Raw genomic sequence first — 22213 nt, forward strand, 5'->3', positions numbered from 1 at the left:
AATTCACAAATTGATACTGTGGAGGAGGAGGGAACTGTCACCATAGCACCTATTAAATCATGTAAATAAGGATCATGTCAGAGGTGCTCACAGTTTCAGCTCTAAGACCCAGAACACACTTTTATGTAGTAGACATTAAATAAATGATTGAATAAATTGATTCAATTACTTGTTGAATAAATTGTTGAATAAATGAGTGAAAATTATGAATGATTGAAATGTATGACTGAATCAATAAATAGCAAAGGATTACAGTTTGAATCTAAACTGGATCTCCACATGTTTGGGCTGGTCAGGAAAACTTATGGGATAGTATACATGAAATATATTTACATATGAAACTGAGAAATAATTCTGGGAAATAATTCTGCTAGGTGTTAAGCAAATAAGAGATTCAATAACAATGTTTCAATCATCAAAATGGAATAATGATTGTAAGAACGTCAAGATTTGTGTTAACTCAGAATTGTCTTCCATTCCATCCCAACACTCACAATCTTTCTGTGAGACCTAAGGACAGAATAAGCAATGTTGAAGGCTAGATTTACTAAAATGTCTATAACATATTGGAAGCCCTCATCAGTACATCATCAAGACCAAAGACGGGGGGTGGGGAGAGATTTATGATGTAGTGGGATGGCTGATAGCCTTTGTTGACACCAATGGCTTTAGCAGTAATGGCAGGCATAAGGGTGCACCAACAGCTTCAGAGTGGAAGCTTTGAGAGTGATTAAAATTGCATTTGACACTGACTTCATTGCCCTCAAAATGGACATCAGTGGAAATATTATTTGTAGGACACCTGCATACCATTTCATGGATTTCAAATTTCCCATTGTCAAAGTCCAGAAGAATGTTCACAATTGTGAAATGTATCCTAAAGAGTTTCAGAAATATTTTGGAAAATTTTTGTGAATTTATAGAAATGTGTAAAGGCAAAGGTTCAAAAATTATTTCCATTATCATATTTTGCCCCTCAATTGATGTTAACAGGGAATGACATACTTATATTTGAACACTGATAGAGAATACTGGTGGTCCCATTTTTGATGGCACATAGCCACCAAGGAAAAAAGAAACGGGCCACACCTCCCAGTCTCTTGGAGCTATGAATGACCATACAACTCAATTCTACACAAAGAATATGAGCAGAAGTAAAATATGCCCCCCTAGGGAGTTATTTGGCAAATCTAGAATTATTTTGGTTGTCACAGCTAGTGGAAAAGAAGATGCTACTGGCATCTGGTGGATAAAGGTCAAGGAATGCTGCTAAACATCCTACAATGTGCAAGACATCCTCCCTTCCAACAAAGAATTATCTGGCCCAAAATGTCTATGGTGCCAATGTTGAAAAACTCTGAATTAAATGCAAGAGACATAGCCTCCCCTTCTTTACCCTTGTCAAGTCGGATTAGGACATAGTAGTGATCCATGTTTGATCACAGAGATTGAAACAACACCCTGGAGATGACACAGCAAGGCAGGACTCTGATTCTTCAAAGTTTGAGAATACAAAGCCCCCATACCATCTCAGACTTTAACTAAGAGTGAAGTGGGACACCTGGGTGGCTCAGTCGGTTAAGCATCCAACTTCAGCCCAGGTCATGATCTCATGGTTTGTGGGTTCAAGCCCCATATTGGGCTCTGTGCTGATAGCTCATAGCCTGGAGCCTGCTTCAGATTCTGTGTCTCCCTCTCTCTGCCCCTCCCCCACTCACACTCTGTCTCTCTGCCTCTCAAAAATAAATAAAAACATTAAAATTTTTTTTAAATAAGAGTGAAGTAACATTCATTCCTTAATATACTGTTATTTTGAGTCCCCATTTCACACACCTAAAGCTATATTGTAACCAATACAGAAGCTAAACTTTACTGAGAGTCCCTCCAGGTGGAATTTCAAAAAAAAAAAAAAAAAAGAAGAAGAAAAAAATCAATGGTAGCAAATATCTTTTCTTTGCTATTTAGCATCCATTCCCCCATTTATCTAGTAGTAGAATTCTCTTTGGGTAAATCCTCCCATCTACATTCTCTGCTGACTCATTTGGGTGGAAATGATCCCACTGCTCACCTTCATGGAGGACCTTGACTAACTTAAGCAAAACCTCACAACCCTAGGTCCTGGGCCATGGTGATTGTCTCTGAGAAAGACAAGCTTTCACTGTTCCACCGAATTTTGTAGATGCAAATACACAGCTCAGAGATGCTACCACCATCTCATCTTATTAAAGAAGCAACCTAGAGATGAAGCTCACACACAAAGGAAGGAAAGGTTGAGCAGTGATGAGAAAACCATCATTTGATCCCCCAGATCAAACCACATCTATGACAAGTCCTACCTCTGGCCCTTTCAAATGTATAAACTAATAAATGTGTTTTTTACACCAGTTTGAGTTAGGTATTCTGTTAACATGTAACTGAAATTTCCTAAAAGATACAGAAAGTTTTATGGTAAGAAATTTCTGGTAAAAAGAAGTTTCAATTTTAGGGTCTTTTGATTTCACTCAAGGGTTAGGACATCATCTGCAACATTTCCTGTGGCAGGAAAACAATTACAACAAAAGTTTTGCTGCTGCTTGATGTATATTTACTAGGGGAAGTGTGTGTGAAGAGATTTGAATCATTAATGTTTCTTGGTGTGATATGTACATCCCTTAGACTTTTGAAATATTACTGCTACCTTCACACATGACATATCTTCTTCTCTTCACCACACCTAACTACACAGGTATTCAAATTTTTCTTTTCTCTGTCATTCTTGTGATTGTTGGTCAAGACTGGAGATGTTTAGTAATTATTCTGATTATGTTTACTCAATTTCCCTAGGAATCATAAACTGTCAGCCCTAAGTAAAGAGAAGCTTGCATGGGGGTTTCTTAAATTTCCACTTCATTTGCCTTTTTCTTATTCTGAAGCTCCAGGTTTCCATCCATTGTCTAGGACCCTATCTTGTGCTCAACTAGCTATCAACTTCAAAGGAATGCTTGGAGACAACTCATGTTTTCAAGACTCAACTACTCTAATAATAGGATGTTAGGAAGGACCATGGCAGGTATTATTGGAAAAGTTTTCAGACTAGAAGACTTTACCCACCAAAAGAGACAAAGAACATGCTTTTGTCCATGATAAGAGTTTGAGTAGCCTTGTTATTCTGTATTGTTAAAGGTAGTAGGTAGCCTGTGTGGTTGTTCTCGTTCTTCACGTACTCCAGTGGTCATGTTGCTCCTAAGTCTAATATGTGGAGGTCACTGTTACTCCAAGTCTAGCCTTTATTTAACAGCTGCGATTCAATAGCTGTGGAACCTAGAGAAAAGTATCTAGCCTCTCTGCAACCCAGTTTCCTCCTCTTTAAAATGAGAAGAGATGGGAATTTTTTTATTGAGTACTCTGACAATTGCAGTGTTTCAATTTAAAGTGCCATGTCTTAAAAACCAAAAGCTTTGGTCTTAGCAATCTACTTTTCAAAGGTTGGTTAAAAAAAAGGACAAAGAGAGCTGCCAGGGGTAGCACAATTCAATCTAGAACTTCAGGACAAAGAACAGCTGCAAATGAGTAAACCACACACCTTTCACACATCAGATATTCTATAGAACTAGCTACTATACCATTCATAAATAATTCAAATGAACATTTCTCACCTGGCAGAGCAGCTACCTTGAGAATTTTGCTGAACTGTACTCACACTTGCCTCAGGGCCTTTGCACATTGTGTTCTTTCTATTTGGAACATTCTATCATCTCTCTTTGTCCTGATATTACCCATACTTCCCATGACACATAACACATTTCCCATATTTTCTATGAGCTTTCAGCTCTCACTGTACACATCATTTCTGTGGAAAACCTTCCCTAACCACAACCCTACTTGATCCAACCATCCCAGTTTCCTTCTCAGTTATAGCTTTTCCAATGTGAACTTAAGTAGTCTATGTACCATTTACACAAGAGTGTAAGTTCCATAAGGGACAGGGATCATGTCCCTTATATGCAAATGTTAAGTACTCAATTAAATACTTGTTGAAAGAAGGAAGAGTAAGACAGATAGATGGATAGTTGAATAGTAGGAAGGATGAATAGATTGGTACAGTGAATCTCTTCATTCTTGCCCTTTGCAAATTTATTTTTTTATTCTCAACTTAGCTAGCATACAGTGTCTTGGCTTCAGTAGATTCCCGTGATTCATCACTTACATACAACAACTAGTGCTCATCCCAACAAGTACCCTACTCATGCCCATCACCCACTTTCCCCGCCACCCCAAACACCCTCATCCCCATCAACCCTCAATTTGTTCTCTGTATTTAAGAGTCTTTTATGGTTTGCCTCTCTCTCTGTTTTTATCTTATTTTTCCTTCCCTTCCCCTATGCTTATCTGTTAAATTTCTCACATTGCACATATGAGTGATATCATATGATACCTGTCTTTCTCTGACTGACTTATTTCCCTTAGCATAATACCCTCCAATTCCATCCACATTATTGAAAATGGCAAGATTTCATTCCCTTTCGTTGCCAAGTAGTATTCAATTGTGTGTGTGTATATATACACCAGATATATTTTTTTAGTTTTTTAAAATATTTATTTATTTTTGAAAGAGACACAGAGTTAAGAGTGGGAAAGGGGAAAAAAGAGAAGGAGACATAGAATCTGAACAAGGATTCAGGCTCTGAGCTGTCAGCTCAGAGCCCTATGTGGGGCTCAAACTCACGAATTGTGAGGTCATGACCTGCGAGTTGGATGCTTAACCGACTGAGCCACCCAGGTGCCCCTATATACCACATCTTCTTTATCAATTTGTCAGTTGATGGACATTTGTTCTCTTTCCATAATTTGGCTATTGTTGACAGTACTTCTATAAAGATTGGGGTGCATGTGCCCCTTCAAATCGGCACTCCTTTGTCCTTTGGATAAATTCCTACTAGTGCTATTGCTGGTGGTAGGGGAATTCTATTTTTAATTTTTTGAAGAACCTCCAGGGTGGCAGCACCAGTTTGCATTCCCACCAAGGGTGCTAGAGGGTTCCCCTTTCTCTACTCTCTGTTGTCTCATCAACATCTGTTGTTTCCTTAGTTGTTAATTTTAGCCATTCTGATCAGTGTGAGGTGATTTCTCATTGTGGTTTTGATTTGTATTTCCCTAATGACGAGCGATGTTGAGCATTTTTTCATGTGTCTGCCATCTGGATGTCTTCTTTGGAAAAGTGTCTATTCATGTCTTTTGCCCATTTCTCCACTGGACTATTTGTTTTTTGGATGTTGAGTTTGGTAAGTTCTTTATAGATTTTGGATACTAACCCTTTATTTGATGTCATTTGCAAATATCTTCTCCCATTCCATAGTTTAACTTTTAGTTTTGCTGATTGTTTCCTTTGCTGTACAGAAATGTTTTATCTTGATAAGGTCCCAATAGTTCATTTTTGCTTTTATTTCCCTTGCCTTCAGAGATACATCTAGTAAGAAGTTGCTGTGGTGAGGCCAAAGAGGTTGTTGCCTCTTTTCTCCTGTAGGTTTTTTGATGGTTTCCTGTCTCACATTTAGGTCTTTCATCCATTTTGAGTTTATTTTTGTGTATGGTACAAGAAGGTGGTTCAGGTTCATTCTTCTGCATGTTGCTGTCCAGTTCTCCCAGCACCATTTGCTAAAGAGACGGTCTTTTTTTCATTGGATACTCTTTCCTGCTTTGTCAGATTAGTTGGCCATATATTTGTGGGTCCAGTTCTGGGTTCTCTATTCGATTCCATTGGTCTATGTGTCTGTTTTTGTGCTAATACCATACTGTCTTGATGATTACAGCTTTGTAGTACAGGCTGAAGACCGAGACGTGACACTTCCAGCTTTGGTTTTCTTATTCAACATTACTTTGGCTATTCGGGGTCTTTTGTGGTTCCATACGAATTTTAGGATTGTTTGTTATAGCTCTGTGAAGAATGTTGGTGCTATTTTGATTGGGATTGCATTGAATGTGTAGATTGCTTTGGGTAGACATTTTAATAATATTCTTTCTTCCAATCCAAGAGCATGGAATATTTTTCCATTTCTTTGTGTCTTCTTCAATTTCCTTCATAAGCTTTCTATAGTTTTCAGCATACAGATCTTTTACTTCTTTGGTTAGGTTTCTTCCTAGGTATTTTATGGTTCTTGGTGCAATTGTTAAGTGGGATCTATTCCTTGATATCTCTTTCTGTTGCTACATTATTGGTGTATAGAAATGCAACTGATTTCTGTACATTGATTTTATATCCTGCAACTTTGCAAAATTCATGTATCAGCTCTAGCAGTTTTTTGGTGGAGTCTTATGGGTTTTCCATGTAGAGTATCATGTCATCTGTGAAGAGTGAAATTATGACCTCTTCTTTGCCAATTTGGATACCTTTTATTTTGTTTGTTGTCTGGTGGCTGAGGCTAGGATTTCCAACACTATGTTAAGCAACAGTGGTGAGAATGAACATCCCTGTTGTGTTCCTGATCTCAGGGGGAAAGCTCTCAGTTTTTCCCCATTGAGGATGATTTATCTGTGGGATTTTCATATGTGGCTTTTATGATGTTTAGGTCTGTTCCTTCTATCCCAACTTTCTTGAGAGTTTTTATCATGAAAGGATGCTGTATTTTGTCAAATGTTTTTTTTCTGCATCTATTGACAGGATCATATGGTTCTTATCCTTTCTTTTATTAATGTGATGTATCACATTGATTTGTGAATATTGAACCATCCCTGCAGCCCAGGAATGAATCCCACTTGATCATGGTGAATAATTCTTTTTATATGCTGTTGAATTCGATTTGCTGGTATCTTGTTGAGCACTTTTGGATCCATGTTCATCAGGGATATTGGCCTGTAATTCCCCTTTTCAGTGGGGTTTTTGCCTGGTTTGGGAATCAAGGTAATGCTGGCTTCATAGAATGAGTCTGGAAGCTTTCTTTCCATTTCCATTTTTTGGAACAGTTTGAGAGGAATAGGTATTAACTCTCCTTTAAATGTCTGGTAGAATTCCCCTGGGAAGCCATCTGGCCAAGGACTCGTATTTGCTGGAGATTTTTGATAACCAATTCAATTTCTTCACTGGTTATGGGTCTGTTCAATTTTCCTATTTCTTCCCATTTGAGTTTTGGTAGTGTGTGTCTAGGAATTTATCCATTTCTTCCAGGTTGTCCAGTTTGTTGGCATATAATTTTTCATAGTATTCTCTAATAATTATTTGTATTTCTGTGGAGCTGATTGTGATTTATCCTCTTTCATTTGTGATTTTTATCTATTTAGGTCCTCTCTCTTTTCTTTTTGAGAAGTCTGGCTAGGGGTTTATCTAATTTGTTTATTTTTTTCAAAAAACCAGCTCTTAGATTCATTGATCTGTTCTACTATTTTGTTGTTGTTGTTGTTTTGGATTCTATATGGTTTATTTCTGCTCTACTCTTTATTATTTCTCTTCCTCTGTTGACTTTGGGATTTCTTTGCTGTTCTGCTTCTAGTTCCTTTAGGTGCGCAGTTAGGTTGTGTGTTTGCAACCCTTGTTGCTTCTTGAGATAGGCCTGGATTGCAATGTGTTTTCCTCTTACAACTGCCTTTGCTGCATCCCAAAGGGTTTGGATTGTCATGTTTTCATTTTCACTTACTTCCATATATTTTTTAATTTCTTCCTGAATTTCCTAGTTGATCCATTCATTCTTTAGTAGGATGTTCTTTAACCTCCATGTATTTAGGTACTTTCCAAATATTTTCTTGTGGTTGATTTCAAGTAACATAGTATTGTGATCTGAAAATATGCATGGTATGATCTCAGTCCCTTTATATTTGTTGAGGGCTGCTTTGTGACCCAATAAGTGACCTATTTTGGAGAACATTCCATATGCATTCAAGAAGAATGTGTATTCTGCTGCTTTTGGATGAAAAGTTCTGAATATATCTGTTAAGTCCATCTGGTTCAATGTGTTATTCAGAGCTGTTGTTTCCTTATTGGTTTTCTGCCTAGATGATCTGTCCATTGTTGTAAGTGGAGTATTAAAGTCCCCTGTAATCATGGTATTATTATTTATACATTTATTATACATGGTATTATTATTTATACATTTATGTTTGTGATTAATTGACTTATGTATTTGGGTGCCATCACATTGGGGTCATAAACATTTACAATCGTTAGTTCTTCTTGATGGATAGACTGCTTAATTATGATGCAATGCTCTTCTTCATTTCTTGTTATAGTCTTTGTTTTAAAATCTAGTTTGTCTGGTGTAAGTATGGCTACTCCAGCTTTCCTTTGACATCTAGTAGTATGAGAGATGGTTCTCCATCCCCTCACTTTTAATCTGCAAGTGTCCTCATGTCTAAAATGAGTCTCTTGTAGTCAGCATATAGATGGATCTTGGTTTTTTTTATCCATTCTGATACTCTATGTCTTTTGGCTGGGGAATTTAGTCCATTTACATTCAGAGTTATTATTGACAAATATGGATGCAGTGTCATTGTGTTATCTGTAGGTTTCATGATTGTGGTGATGTCTTTAGTCCTTTGTAGTCTTTGCTGTTTTCCACTCACAGAGTCCCCCTTAGGATCTCTTGCATGGCTGGTTTAGTGGTCATGAACTCCTTTAGTTTTTGTTTGTCTTGAAAAGTTTTTATCTTCCCTTCTATTCTGAATGACAAGTTTGCTGGATAAAGGATTCTTGGCTGCATATTTTTCTTATTCAGCACATTGAATATTTCCTGCCACTCCCTTGTGGACTGCCAAGTTTCAGTGAGCAGGTCTGTTACTACCCTTATGTGTCTACCCTTGTGGGCTAAGGCCTGTTTGTCCCTAGCTGCTTTCAGAATTCTCTTTTTATCTTTGTATTTTTCCAGTTTGACTATATGTTGTGGTGTTGACCTGTTTTTGTTGATTTTGAAGGGAGTTCTCTGTGCCTCATAGACTTGGATGCCTGTTTGCTTCTCCAGATTAGGGAAGTTTTCACCTATAATTTGTTCAAATAAACCTTCTTCCCCTTTTTCTCTCTCTCTCTTCTTCTTCTGGGACTCCTATGGTACAGATATTACTTCATTTCATTGAATCACTTAGGCTTCTAATTCTCTCCTCATGGTCTAATAATTTCCTTTCCCTCTTTTTTTCAGCTTCATCATTTTCCATAATTTTCTCTTCTATTTCACCTATTCTCTCCTCTGCTTCTTCCATCCTCACTTCCACTGTATCTAGTTTATTTTACATCTCATTTATAGCATTTCTTAATTCATCATGATGGCTTTTTAGGTCTTTGATCGCTGCAGCAATAGATTCTCTGCTGTCTTCTATGCTTTTTTTAACAGACTAATAGCCTAGCTATTAGTCTTTTGACTTTTATTCTAAATTCTTATTCAGATATATTATTTATATCTGTTTTGAGAAATTCTCCATCTGTCCTTCTTTCCTGAATTTTCTTTTGAAGGGAATTCTTCCATTTCATCACTTTGGCTAGGTTTCTGTCTTTTATGTGTTTTGATAGCTTGTTATGTGTCCTGCACCTTTCAAGTGCTACTATGTTAGAAAGGGGACATACACTGTCCAGGTCCTGGCACTTCAGGAAGTGCCTTTTGCAAATTTAAAAGATGACAGGCCCATCTACGATTGGAAAGCTTTTTTTTGTTTCCAAATTATTTTCATATCTATTACTTTATGTTGCCTTTCTAAGGGAGAAAGAAACAAGGGAAGATTTCTCTCTTAAAATGCGGATGTAGGGGCACCTGATGGCTCAATTGGTTAAGCACCCAACTTTGGCTCAGGTCATGATCTCATGGTTCATGAGTTCAAGCCCCGCATCGGGCTCTCTGCTGTCAGTGCGAGCCTGCTTTGGATCCTCTGTTCCCTCCCCTACTCATGTGCCTGCACTCTGTCTCTCTCTCTCTGTCTCTCTCTCTCTCTCTCAAAATAAACATTTTTATAAAATGTGAGTATGAAGACTGTTTGAAAGACAAGAGAGTGCAGAGACTTCAAAATGACTTAAGAAGATATAGCTGTATGTATGGAAGTCTGGGTTTGCAAGCTCTAAGTCTGTATTTGTTTTGTTAATCCACACTCCTCTCAGGTCTTTGAAACTCAAGGGTTCTAGAACTAAGGAAGGCCACTGAGAAACCCAAGTAGTGTGACCCTCATATGCAACATGAATCTATTCTACTATCATCTTAAAATATTCAATCATTTGCATTAGTAAAAATGAAGATATATTCAAAGATGTTATCAAGAAAATAAACTAAGTTAATTGAATATAACCTACCTATAAACATACATGGTTGCCTGGACTGCACACAATGGCCGTGTGTTTTGCATATTGTTGTTTTCTAAGGGATTGTGGATTGCAGTTTTGATTAATTGTACTAATTCTCAGACTCAAACTAAAAACTATATAATTCTTAGGTCCTTTTTATGTCCTTTATAAGCCTTCTTTGGAAGTCTTGAAAATGACTTTCAGAAACTGAAATTAGTTTTCTTTCTAATCCCCTAGAGACCAATGCAGTGAATTTCATCATGCCATGATGATTAAAAATGCTAAAATGAGTCATGATATAATTAGGAATTTCTTTGTCCAAATCAAGCCCCATGAACTACATCTAACACCAGTTCCATTTACAAAAGCAGTCCATCTTTCTTGATGCTGAAGACAAATTTTGGCAAGGGACATAAAAATATTATAATTTTAGGTATATTAGTCAGGCAAATTTTTCTTTCTCTTTTTTTAAGGTATATGGTGGTAAAGTGTCCCAGGTGGATTGACAGCTTATACAAAGATATAGTAGGAGAAAACAAGAAAATTATGAGAACTACAGGGAAGCCAGCAAGACTGGAATTCAGGTAACAAAAGGAAGAAACTTTTACTCCCTTAGTAGCTGGTAGAACAATTACCCTAGGAGTGTAACACAATATTTTTCAAGAAATATTTTAACAAGCTACTTGGGATGAGAGGTGAGACCCCAAGGGACATATCTAAGCTAAAAATGATGGTGTTAAGCAAGAATGGGATCTTGAAATAGAAGGACACTTTCTTTTGCTGAACTCTTGTATGGAGCTGGAAAGGTACATTTATAAACAGGAGCTGGAGCAAGACAAATCACTCAGGATAATAAAGAGATGAGTGCAAAGAGCTTGGTGTGAGGGTGCAGGAAGTGGGGGAGTAGATCCAGGAAGACTGTATACGTTGGAGGAAAAGTGGAGACAAAGAAAAAAAATCCTAGGAGCGCCACAGCTGAGAAGGAACTTTGGAGAAAAAAAAAATGTCAACTAGTGAATTAAGGGGTTGTTGCTATGACAGAATATCCTTTTCATCTTCTCTGTGAATTCTGTGTTTCCTACCAAGACTTTTGTAGAAGTGGGCTTAGGATAGAGAATGTAAAGATATGCAAAAGTTCTATGTCCATGTGAGTGAAAAATTTAATTTTAAAAAGGCTGCTTTTGTAGAGGAGACAGCTGACATCTGGGCTTATATACAGTGTAAGAGGACAGTGATAAGGGATGAGCCTGGAAAAATAAGTAGGATGATTTTATGAGAGGTCATGTGAGCCATCTTAAAAAATATGCCCCTTACCTTTTTTTTTTAAACTGAGTTGAATCCTCAGCAGCTTTTTTTTTTTTTAAGTTTATTTATTTTTGAGACAGAAAGAGACAGAGCATGAACGGGGGAGGGGCAGAGAGAGGGAGACACAGAATCGGAAGCAGGCTCCAGGCTCTGAGCCATCAGCCCAGAGCCCGACGCAGGGCTGGAACTCACGGACCACAAGATCGTGACCTGAGCTGAAGTCGGACGCTTAACCAACTGAGCCACCCAAGCACCCCAATATGCCCCTTATCTTAGGGCAAGTAAAAAAAGGCTACAAAGATTTAAGGAGAAAAATGACACAATCGTGGTTATAGTTTAGAAAGATGACTCTAGCAGCAATTCAGAGAACAGGTTGGAGGAAGCAAAGAAGAAATGTCCAATAGACAGTTAGATCCTTTTAAGAATCTGGTACTTGAAAGACAAAGTTAGATCTAAATATAGTTTGGACGTTAGTGGCACATAGATGGCACTTGAAGCTACGTGAATAAGTCAGACTTCCTAGGGATGGTTTATACCAGAGAAAAGAAGAGAAGAGAAGAGGTGAGAAAGAGAGGGGAATAATGGAAAGGGAGAGGAAGAAAGGGGAGGGAACGGAGGATAGAACCATAGGAAACACCAATATTGACAAGATATGTAACGGTGACTAAGATGGAACAGCTACGATGGCAAGATAAAAGCTAAGAGTGCATTGCCTAGAATTCAGGGCGAGACAATGTTAGACAGACTTGAGGTCAGTGTCAAGTGCTGCACACAGATCAAATAAGATAAAGGCTGAAAATTATCCTTTGGGTTTAACAACATGGTCAATATTGATCTTGGTGAAAGCAGTTTTAAGAGAAATGGGAGAGGGAAGCTATACTGAAGAATGAATGGCAGATAAGAAAACAGAGATTAAGAGTAGAAAAAAAAAAACAAAAAAACTCTTTCAAAAAGTTTCCAGGGCACCTGGCTGGCTCAGTTGGTTGAGCGTCAGGCTTTGGCTCTGGTCATGATCTCACGGTTCATGAGTTCAAGCCCTGCATCAGGCTCTGTGCTGACTGCTCAGAGCCTGAAGCCTACTTCGGATTCTGTGTCTCCCTCTCTCTCTGCCCCGCCTACTTGCACTCTGTCCCTCTCTCTCAAAATAAATAAACATTAGAAAAAAATTTTTAATAAAAAAAAATGTTTTTTAAGTTTCCAAGGAAGAGAGATATAAAAGGAATAGATGAAAGGAGACATGACATTAAGGAAAATGTTTTTATAATGGGTACCTTAGCCCAGGTCTTCTAGGAAACACACCAGAAGTAAGGATTAAAACACCAGTCTTCATTTGTGAGATGCAAGCCCAGGGTAACAAGGGTAAGGAAAGGAGGAATAAAGCAAGGAAATGCAAACCAATGCGAAGAGCTGCTCTAAAGCACTGACTGCCACTTCATAATGATCCACCAAGAAGCACACTAGGCAGGGCGCTTCGGTGGCTCAGTCAGTTAGGGTCCGACTTCAGCTCAGGTTATGATCTTGCGGTTTGTGAGTTCAAACCCCACATCAGGCTCTGCACTGGTGGTGCGGAGCCTGCTTGGGATTCTCTCTCTCTCTCCCTCTCTCTCTCTGCCCCTTCCTCACTTGTGCGCACCTTCAAAATAAATAAACAAACTTAAAAAGAATAGAAAGATACACAATAGGTTGCTCAGCAGGTATATCTGCAGGCCTTTTTGAAGGGCTATAAGAAGGAAGCACACCTGAGAGTAGTCTGCAAGGGGTGGGCAAGAGCCTTGGGAATTTACTTTTTACTTTGCTACTCTAGATTCTCATTGGTCAGGATTCATCCTATGACAGACTTACTCCTCCACACGTCCAGGCTATATCATCCAGCCCCCTGGCAGTCATCCAGAAGTTCAGTTCCAGGTCCTAAGTGTAGTTAGTAATCCAATCTGAATGAAACATTAAAGACACCGTGGAACAAAGGGCTCAGTGTGTGGGCCACCAGGGTCATGTAGGTTCAAGGCACCAACTGAGACTGCAGCGAAGATGCAGCGATGGCAGTGGTGACAAACAGCACAGTCCAGGGTCAAGCAGTGTCTTTATTTAAAAAAGTAATCAGAGGGGCGCCTGGGTGGCGCAGTCGGTTAAGCGTCCGACTTCAGCCAGGTCACGATCTCGCCGTTGGTGAGTTCGAGCCCCGCGTCGGGCTCTGGGCTGATGGCTCAGAGCCTGGAGCCTGTTTCCGATTCTGTGTCTCCCTCTCTCTCTGCCCCTCCCCCGTTCATGCTCTGTCTCTCTCTGTCCCAAAAATAAATAAACGTTAAAAAAAAATAAAATAAAAAAATAAAAAAGTAATCAGAGGGGCTCCTGGGTGGCTCAGTCAGTTGAGCATCTAACTTCAGCTCAGGTCATGATATCGCTATTTGTGGGTTCCAGCCCCATGTCAGGCTCTGTGCTGACAGCTCAGAACCTGGAGCTAGCTTTGGATTCTGTGTCTCCCTCTCTCTCTCTGCCCCTCCCCCACTTGTGCTCCCTGTCTCTCAAAAATAAATAGACAAACATTTAAAACAATAAATTTAAAAAATTTTTAAAGTAATCAGGAGAGTCTAAGAAGATGCCCAAAATCAGTGTTCAAATTAGTGGGAAAGACTTAACACATTTAAATGTCACTGGAATGGAATCAATAGAAAAGTTGAAGGTACAGGAGAAAAGGGATCTCTTTGACGGGAAGGTTTGGGTATTAAGAAAAAAATAGGTAGAGGTACAAGTAATTTCATAGGAGAGGTGAAAAGAAGTTGTAAATTCCTTGTATAAACTCTTTTACATTCCCTCCGTCCTGGAACATATGTATTTCATGCTCACATCCCTGATACTACATGGGCTGGGCACCAAGAGAAAATCCACACTGCAGTCCACTAACCTTGATCTAGCCTTCCTCTGCCTTTAGAAGTCATATTCAAGTTAAAGCCCTGTGCTCTTTGGGGGCAAAGACCGAGCTATAAAGTGGAATCAGCTAAAATAATCAAATGTTATCAGTTGAATCACTACATTGTGCACCTGAAACTAATGTAACATTGTGTGTCAACTATACTGAAATTAAAAAGTTTTTTTTAATAAAAATAAAAACCCTGGTCCAGAACAGATGGAACTCTTAAAGCTTTGGCAACAGAAAACTTGAAACTGTTCATAGGAATCTTCCAGGACCAAGGACTCCCTTGAAAACCAACACAGGAAGAAGCAGTCCACATTGGGGAAAAAAACAAAAACAGAATTTTCACCCTTAAGAACTAGAAAAAAAGAAAACTCTGGAAAAAAGTGAAAATAAACATATTGAAATGTTCAAAATAATGAAAGAAGAACATAATAGGGAAATTTAAACAACTATGTTTTTAAAAACATAATAATGCGGGGTGTCTGAGTGGCTCACTTGGTTGAGCATCCAACTTCAGCTCAGGTCATGATCTCACGGTTCATGAGTTTGAGCCCTGAGTCAGGCTCTATGCTGATGCAGAGCCTGGAGCCTGCTTCGGATTCTGTGTCTCCCTCTCTCTCTGCCCCCCTCCCACTCATGCTCTGTCTCTCTCTCTCAAAAATAAATAAAACATTTTTTAAAACAACAAAAACATAATAATACAGAATTTAAGGAAATGAAAAATACAATCATTAAAATTAAATGCATAATGGATGGGTTGAACTGTAGACACCACTGAAGAGAAAACTGATTAATTAAAAGATGGAAACTAGAAAATCAGTCAAAATACAGCTTAGAGAAAAAAGCAAATAGAACACATAAAAGCAGAGTTAAAAGAAATCATGGATAGAATAACAAATTCCAACAGACAGTTACTATGGATTTCAAGACATCAAGAATCATAAAGATCTAATATTTGAAGATATAATGGCAGGGAATGTTCTAGAATTGAAGAAAGATCCATGTATGAAGCATGTCTCATATACCATGTTAGCGTGTATTTCAGTCTTAGCTATCTGTCTTACCTGTCTCTTGTTTGAGCTAGTGCTACAATGATCAACTGTTTGCCAAGCACAACCTTATTATATCTTATCTCATGCCCGTGCTACACATGTCTCACTCATTGCCCTGAGGCTTCTATATTGATATCAGGGCACAGATGCTACAGTATCCATATAAGAAAACCCCATAAGTGAAAAGGGAGTTAACCCTCTATGGGGTGAATCTTTGACATCATTTTGCCTCCACCATCCACATACTTTCAGTGCCAGGTGTCAACCAATAGTCTCATAGCGATAGACCTCCAGGCAGGGGTGTTCAGTCACATTATCAGATAATCTGGTACAGTGGACAGGGGACTAAAGCTGGAAGCCATTTCCACATGAGGCTAGCTTACTGTTCCCAGAAGTGACTGCTAACTACACAAATATACTCAGCTAAATGATTCCCCAATTAAATGCCCTCCCAATCCCCAAAATACTTCCAATAATCAGCCAACTCAAGGGCAAATATGAAAGAAGGATATTAGTCAGGGTGCTCCAGAGAAACAGAACCAAAAGGATATATATCCATTTAGAGATTTATTTTGAGGAATTGGCTCACAGCATTGTGGAGGTGATCTCAAGATCTGCGGTCAGCAAACTAGAGAGTCAGCAGTGGTGGTGTAGTTCCAGTCCGAAAGCCAGCAGGCTGAAGACCCAAGAGGAGCCAGTGTTTCAGTTCAAGTCTGAAGGCAGCAAAAGAGTGAAGTCTTAGCTCATCAGTCAAGCAGGAGATGTTCCCTCTTACTTGTGGGAGAGTGAGTGATCAGCCTTCAACCGATTGGATGAGGGCTACCTACATGGGGGTGGGGGGCAATCTGTTTACTGAGTCTACCAACTCAAATGTTAATCTCATCCCCAAACACTCTCACAGACACCCAGAATAACATTTGAACAAATATCTGAGCACTTCATGGCTTAGTCAAGCTTACACATAAGTGATTTTAACAAATTGCAGTTAAAGTATTCCACTTTTTCAAACTTCACAAAAGCATATGACCAAATGAGCATTTTGAAAGGCCCATGCAACTGGGGCGCCTGGGTGGCGCCGTCGGTTAAGTGTTCGACTTCAGCCAGGTCACAATCTCCCGGACTCGTGAGTTTGAGCCCTGCGTCAGGCTCTGGGCTGATGGCTCAGAGCCTGCAGCCTGTTTCCGATTCTGTGTTGCCCTCTCTCTCTGCCCCTCCCCCGTTCATGCTCTGTCCCTCTCTGTCCCAAAAATAAATAAAAAACATTGAAAAAAAAATTTTTTTTGAAAGGCCCATGCAAGTGAGGGGCCCTGAGGCTAAGCTTCATTAGTTTCAAGCATTGTTGAGTGACTTAGGTAGTGAACTCACATAAATATACCCAAAATTCACAGTGTCAAAAGAAAGTACCACTAACACCACTAGACAGCAGTTTTTCTTCTAAAATTTAGGTTTTGTCTAGAATTTTCAATACATAGGATACTCCATCCCGGGGTCCCCACCGCAGAGCCTAGGGCTGCCATACGCCAGCTGATCATGTGAATAAACATTGAACTATTCCAACTCTTTTTCATTTTGTTTCATTCATCACAATAATTGCTGCAAACCCTTCCATTCCACTTGAAACAAGTAGCACGTCTTGAGTTTGGGGACAATAGTAGATTCCTGATCTTTATCAGAAAAAAAGACACCCTCAATGTCATTTGAAATTGTAACTGGTTGAAGGATTTTATGCTACACTATAGGATGCAATGCAGTCCTTCCAGCTTTTTAGTTAAACCTGATTTTATTCTTAAAGGAAAAATCATTTATAATTTTATATTTTCTTTTTTAGGAAATGAGTCTATACTAATTCCACAAGGTCAACTGTCAAGATAGCTCTGATGCCCAGGATACAAAGTCTCATGTGAATCAGCACCAAGTAAAGCACTGAGCTAGGAAAGTCACTTTCTGAAGGTGTCCGGGGCCCTAACTTTGCAAGTCACTTCAAGGAGAAGGTAGGGGAAAGGATATATTTACTCTTTCTATACCTTAAGAACGACTTCTTCTTTTCCTTCTCCTCCTCCTCCTCCTCTTCCTCCTCCTCCTCTCAATTCTACCAGATGGAGATGTTGGTGATCTGTTAATCCCAGAAGCTATCAAGCCAAAAACTCTGAATTGCACCCCATCATATTCCTAGTGGAAAGTGTAACCTGGGGAAAAAAAAGGGTTACAAGTCAAAATCTAATGAGGAGATTCTAAACCAAGACATAAAACCATCCTTCTTTTAATCCTCTACAATCTGAGTAACAAGAAGAGCTTCTCTCTTTCTCAAGGATGTCCTCATCCCAGAAGAGGCTCCTATCTAGGCCACTGAAATATTTCTGCCCAATTCCTCCCCTTATGCTCTAGAATCTCAAAGAAATTAAAAAATAAAGTGAATATGAGGGAGACAGAAAGATATGAATGGAAGTTAGTATATCAAAGGTGGTATATTAAATTTATATAGGGACACCAAAAACTGAACTTTTATTTTCTGGTGAAAGACTCAAAACTAAATTCCAGGGTTCCCCCCCCCCTTTCCCTAAACTCTCTTAATTGGCATACCAGATTAATTTGTTCTCTACCCCATCCTAAATTATAAGTCTTATGTCCACGTACACAAAGCATTCCTGGTTAGTATCCTATCTTCTATTACACCTATACCTTCTCTTCCCATCAGCCAAGTTGCATGCTTATACAAAATCAGTTTGTGATGTGTTTTTATTATTCTAATTTCTTTATTGAGTTAAAACTTTTATAAGCTGGGGACTTTTATAAGCTCAGTCAGTTAAGTATCAGGCCCTTGATCTCAGCTCAGGTCTTGATCTCGGTTCAGGTCCTGAGTTCAACCCTCACATTGGGCTCCACACTGGACATGAAGGCTACTTAAAAAAAGTGTTTTTTTTTTCTATAAACTGATGAAATATGTGTGAGAAAAGAGGGAGATGTAGATTTTTATGAAACTTAAACTGAATGTTTTGGTAAAAATTAGATAAAGGCAGTTCCAAAAAAAAAAACAACATGAAATTAAGTGTGAGTGAGATAAAAAGATTGGTGAAAAAACTTAAAATCTCAAAGAATGTTACACTAAGACTGCTTTGAAAATATCTCTAAACTTTTGTTCAGCTTTCAAGCAACTAAAACTGGAAAGTCATAAACAATGACTTATGACTATGATTAAAACAAAAATAAAAACAACTTAGAACAATGAGTGGATTCACATTCAAAAAATAAAATAAGGCCTTATCCCAATATCAAAATATTTGTGTATGTATGTATATCTTGGGGTTTAATATAAAATAAAATGTCAATGTGTGTCTCATCTTGAATGATTCCCCACTTTGAGTCATTAAACTGATTACCATTCTTAGGGGCGCCTGGGTGGCTCAGTTTGTTAAGCATTTGACTTCAACCCAAGTCGTGATCTTGTAGTCTGTGAGTTTGAGCCCCATGCAGGGCTCTATGCTGACAGCTCAGAGCCTGGAGCCTGCTTCACATTCTGTGTCCCTCTCTCTCTCTCTCTGAGTCTTCTCTGAGTTTTGTGCTCTGTCTCTCTCTCTCTCAAAAAAAGAAAAAAATTAAAAAAAATTTTAACTGATTACCATTCTCTACAGCCTTCCACTGTGCACTGTGCAACATGTCCATGCTTATCTTCCACATGCTGTGTTCATTTGTTTCCCGATGCCTGCCCAACAAACTAAACTCTGCGGTCTTAGCAAATTCTACATAATTTTACCTAACTTAATTTTCTAATTTTATTTTCTAGTCATATATTTTATTGGGAGCCCAACAGGACTTACAATTCTCTGAATACATGTTCTAATTTTAAGCTCATGCCAGTCTCTTTAATTGGAAGAAAGAGAGAAAGGGAGAGAGGGAGGGAAGAAGAAAGGAGGGCAGGAAAGGAGGGGAGGATGGGGAGGCTCCAGTGACAGGTGAGAGGCAGTGATGATTTCATCGCGTCACAGATGCGCTCAGGGCATTTGTCCTCCCAGTCGGCTCCAGCTACCCCACTTATTACATATGATCAAAATCTATGGATTCGCAGTGATGTGCTCAAGTGCTGTTAAATGTGGCAAGTATGGGGAATACATTAACACACGAAAGAGTATAAATGATATCAATCATGTGGAAGAGAGCAGAATTCAAAATTCCTATAAGCAGAATGTAGGTACCTAAACTTAAAAAGGACAATGTAAATTTTAAGTGATGGAGAAAGCTGATGTTCATTTGACTATTTTATTTTATAAATGTGCTTAAGTTCACAATAAAAAGAAATTTATTAACATATAGAAAACACATAGAAAATGTTCTACAAGCTGAAGAAATCAGTTATAACACGATTCGGGAGAAACTAAAGTACTCTGGGTTAGGATGGAGTAGACAGGACTATTAGTTAGCAACCAGTTGAGCCCAAACCTGGGTTTTTGAACAACCAATAGATCATGTGATTTCAAAACAATTTCTAAAATAGCACATATTGAATCTTTTTAGTCTCTTTATTTCTTCCTCATTCTTGAACCAAGGGGGAATTAATAATTTGATTATTTTTTTATTCTTTTGCATTACTTTTCTGCCTGTAATTTTTTCATTGGTTCAATAGTTTTCCTTAAAAGTGACAGATTTATAAAAACTCTAAGCTAGAAAAGAGCTTGAGCAATTATCTTCCATTTCCCTACTTTTAGACAGCATCACAATAATGCTATCCCAGGCAGATGATGAGCTATGTTATTTTTTTAAACCTCGAGAGGAGAAGATTCTACAATCTCACAACGTTAACTACTCTCACTGTCAGGAAATTCTTCCATATATAATCTCAGTCTCTCATACTGCTGTTCAAATCAGTTTCCACTTGGCAGAGCTAAGTTGATATTGAGAACAGCTGGTCTTCGGCCTCCATGTAGCAATTCCTCATTTGCTACCTCTGTAATGTAATGAGAGTGAATTTTCTGCATAGTTTTGATTTAGTCCTTAACTTATATCCTTCTCCAAGCTGATTAACCCCAGTTCCCCAACCCACCCAGGGAGTTCATTCATACTCTTACCTATACTCCCACATCGCTTTGTACTATCTCTACCAGAACATTATCACAGTGTAGTGTGATTATATGTTTGCATGACTGTCTCCCCACATCTCCTTATGTCTTATTTGTGTACTTTTCTCTGTTTGACATATAATAGGTCCTCAATAAATGACTAATGAATCCATGAGTTGATAGAATGGCATCCAGATAAACCATTTTCTTCTAACCATTCAGCCATGGTTGTGGCTGTCTTCTGCTAAGATTCTTTTGATTACAAGTAACAGAAACCACTCTAATAGTTTGAGCAAAAACAGGGAATTGATTGTAAGAACAGTGGAATATCTTACCAGATCTAAGGAAGAATTAAACCAAGGTTCAGAAAGGGTAGGAACTAGTGCAATTCCATGTATTTCTTCTGCAGGAGGTGGTGGGCCTTCCTTCCAGAGAAACAACTTCCAAGAGCATGGTGGCTCTTCTGGCAACATTTCTAGTTCATGACAGCAGTAAACTGATGGGCTTACTTAGGTCAAATGACAGGCCTAGTCCAGGCAGCCATGGTCCAGAAGACTCTTTCCTAACTTTGAGATGTCTGTCAGAGTGGGGGCAAGGAGAGCACATATCTGTGCAGGCAGCAGCCCCTTAGTAAAGGGGAACCTGTGATGTGAAGCCACCACAAGAGGTGCCTCCTACAAATACTCACTGATCCTTCAAGCCCATTGTCACTGTTGAGATCTTGTGAGGATGTCAGAGAGCTGAATAAACAAGGTAATTCGACCTCACTTTTTTTGGCTTATTTTTCTTTCAGCTTCTGGTACCATGATTTAAGAAGATAAAAACCTGTCCTGCTCAGTTGAAGCATAAATTTCCTTTGAACCGGGGATCAGTGCTTGAGCTAATGACAAATATTATCACAAGATTTACGGCACACACACAAAATCTTTCTTTCTGAAATTCAGTGCACTTTGTATGTCACTGAATTGGTAGCAGACTCCTCCATGAGATACTGAATAAATAGGTAGTGGCCAAGACCCCTAACACCATTTCGGTTGGCTCAGCACGGTTTTAGAAGCCTGTGTTGAGCTTTCTTATGAGGATATCTGCCCCAAAAAAGACCCCAGAGAAGGAGGGAAGGAACATCGGGTCAGCCACATAATAATAACACTTCACAATAATTTAGCAGTTTTCAATCCAAGTCAGAGTCTTCCGTATCTTTTATCTCATTTTGCAATTGAATTAAACACCTACAATAGATGAAAAATAGCCACAGGTTCTTTCTAGTTCCTCCCACAAAGTGAAGTCAATTGTCCCACCCCTTGAATATGGGCTGGCCTTGAGATTTGGTTCGAATGAATGAAGACAAAGTGACATTGTTTGTATTCAAAGCCTAGGCTTCAAGAGACCTTGTGAACACGCCACACAAGCTGACAAGAAACCACGTGGAAACTTTTAACTTTGGGGGTGTTTTCTGCATAGAAATATATAATGTATACATCACCAAAACACACAGGTAATTCAGACTATAAGAAAAGAACGGGGGTGGGGGGGGTGGAGAGAAAAGAACAGGGACCCAATAAAGCATTTACCATAAATATATATTTCAAAGTACCTCTTGCCTTTGATTCGGTGTGGCATAACACACACACACACACACACACACACACACACACACGCACTCACA

At 38.8% G+C, this 22213-nt stretch overlaps 1 long non-coding RNA gene across 1 annotated transcript; it reads left to right on the plus strand.

Annotated features, from left to right (window-relative positions):
• Positions 1 to 7846: 7846 nt before the first annotated feature.
• Positions 7847 to 21314, plus strand: LOC109503108. Its single transcript, XR_002162009.3, has 4 exons — positions 7847 to 7980; positions 10699 to 10809; positions 17325 to 17487; positions 20957 to 21314. It is a non-coding gene; the product is annotated as an uncharacterized LOC109503108 (long non-coding RNA).
• The last annotated feature ends 899 nt before the right edge of the window (positions 21315 to 22213 follow it).

This window comes from Felis catus, chromosome C1 (genome assembly GCF_018350175.1).
Source record: "Felis catus isolate Fca126 chromosome C1, F.catus_Fca126_mat1.0, whole genome shotgun sequence".
NCBI lineage: Eukaryota > Metazoa > Chordata > Mammalia > Carnivora > Felidae > Felis > Felis catus.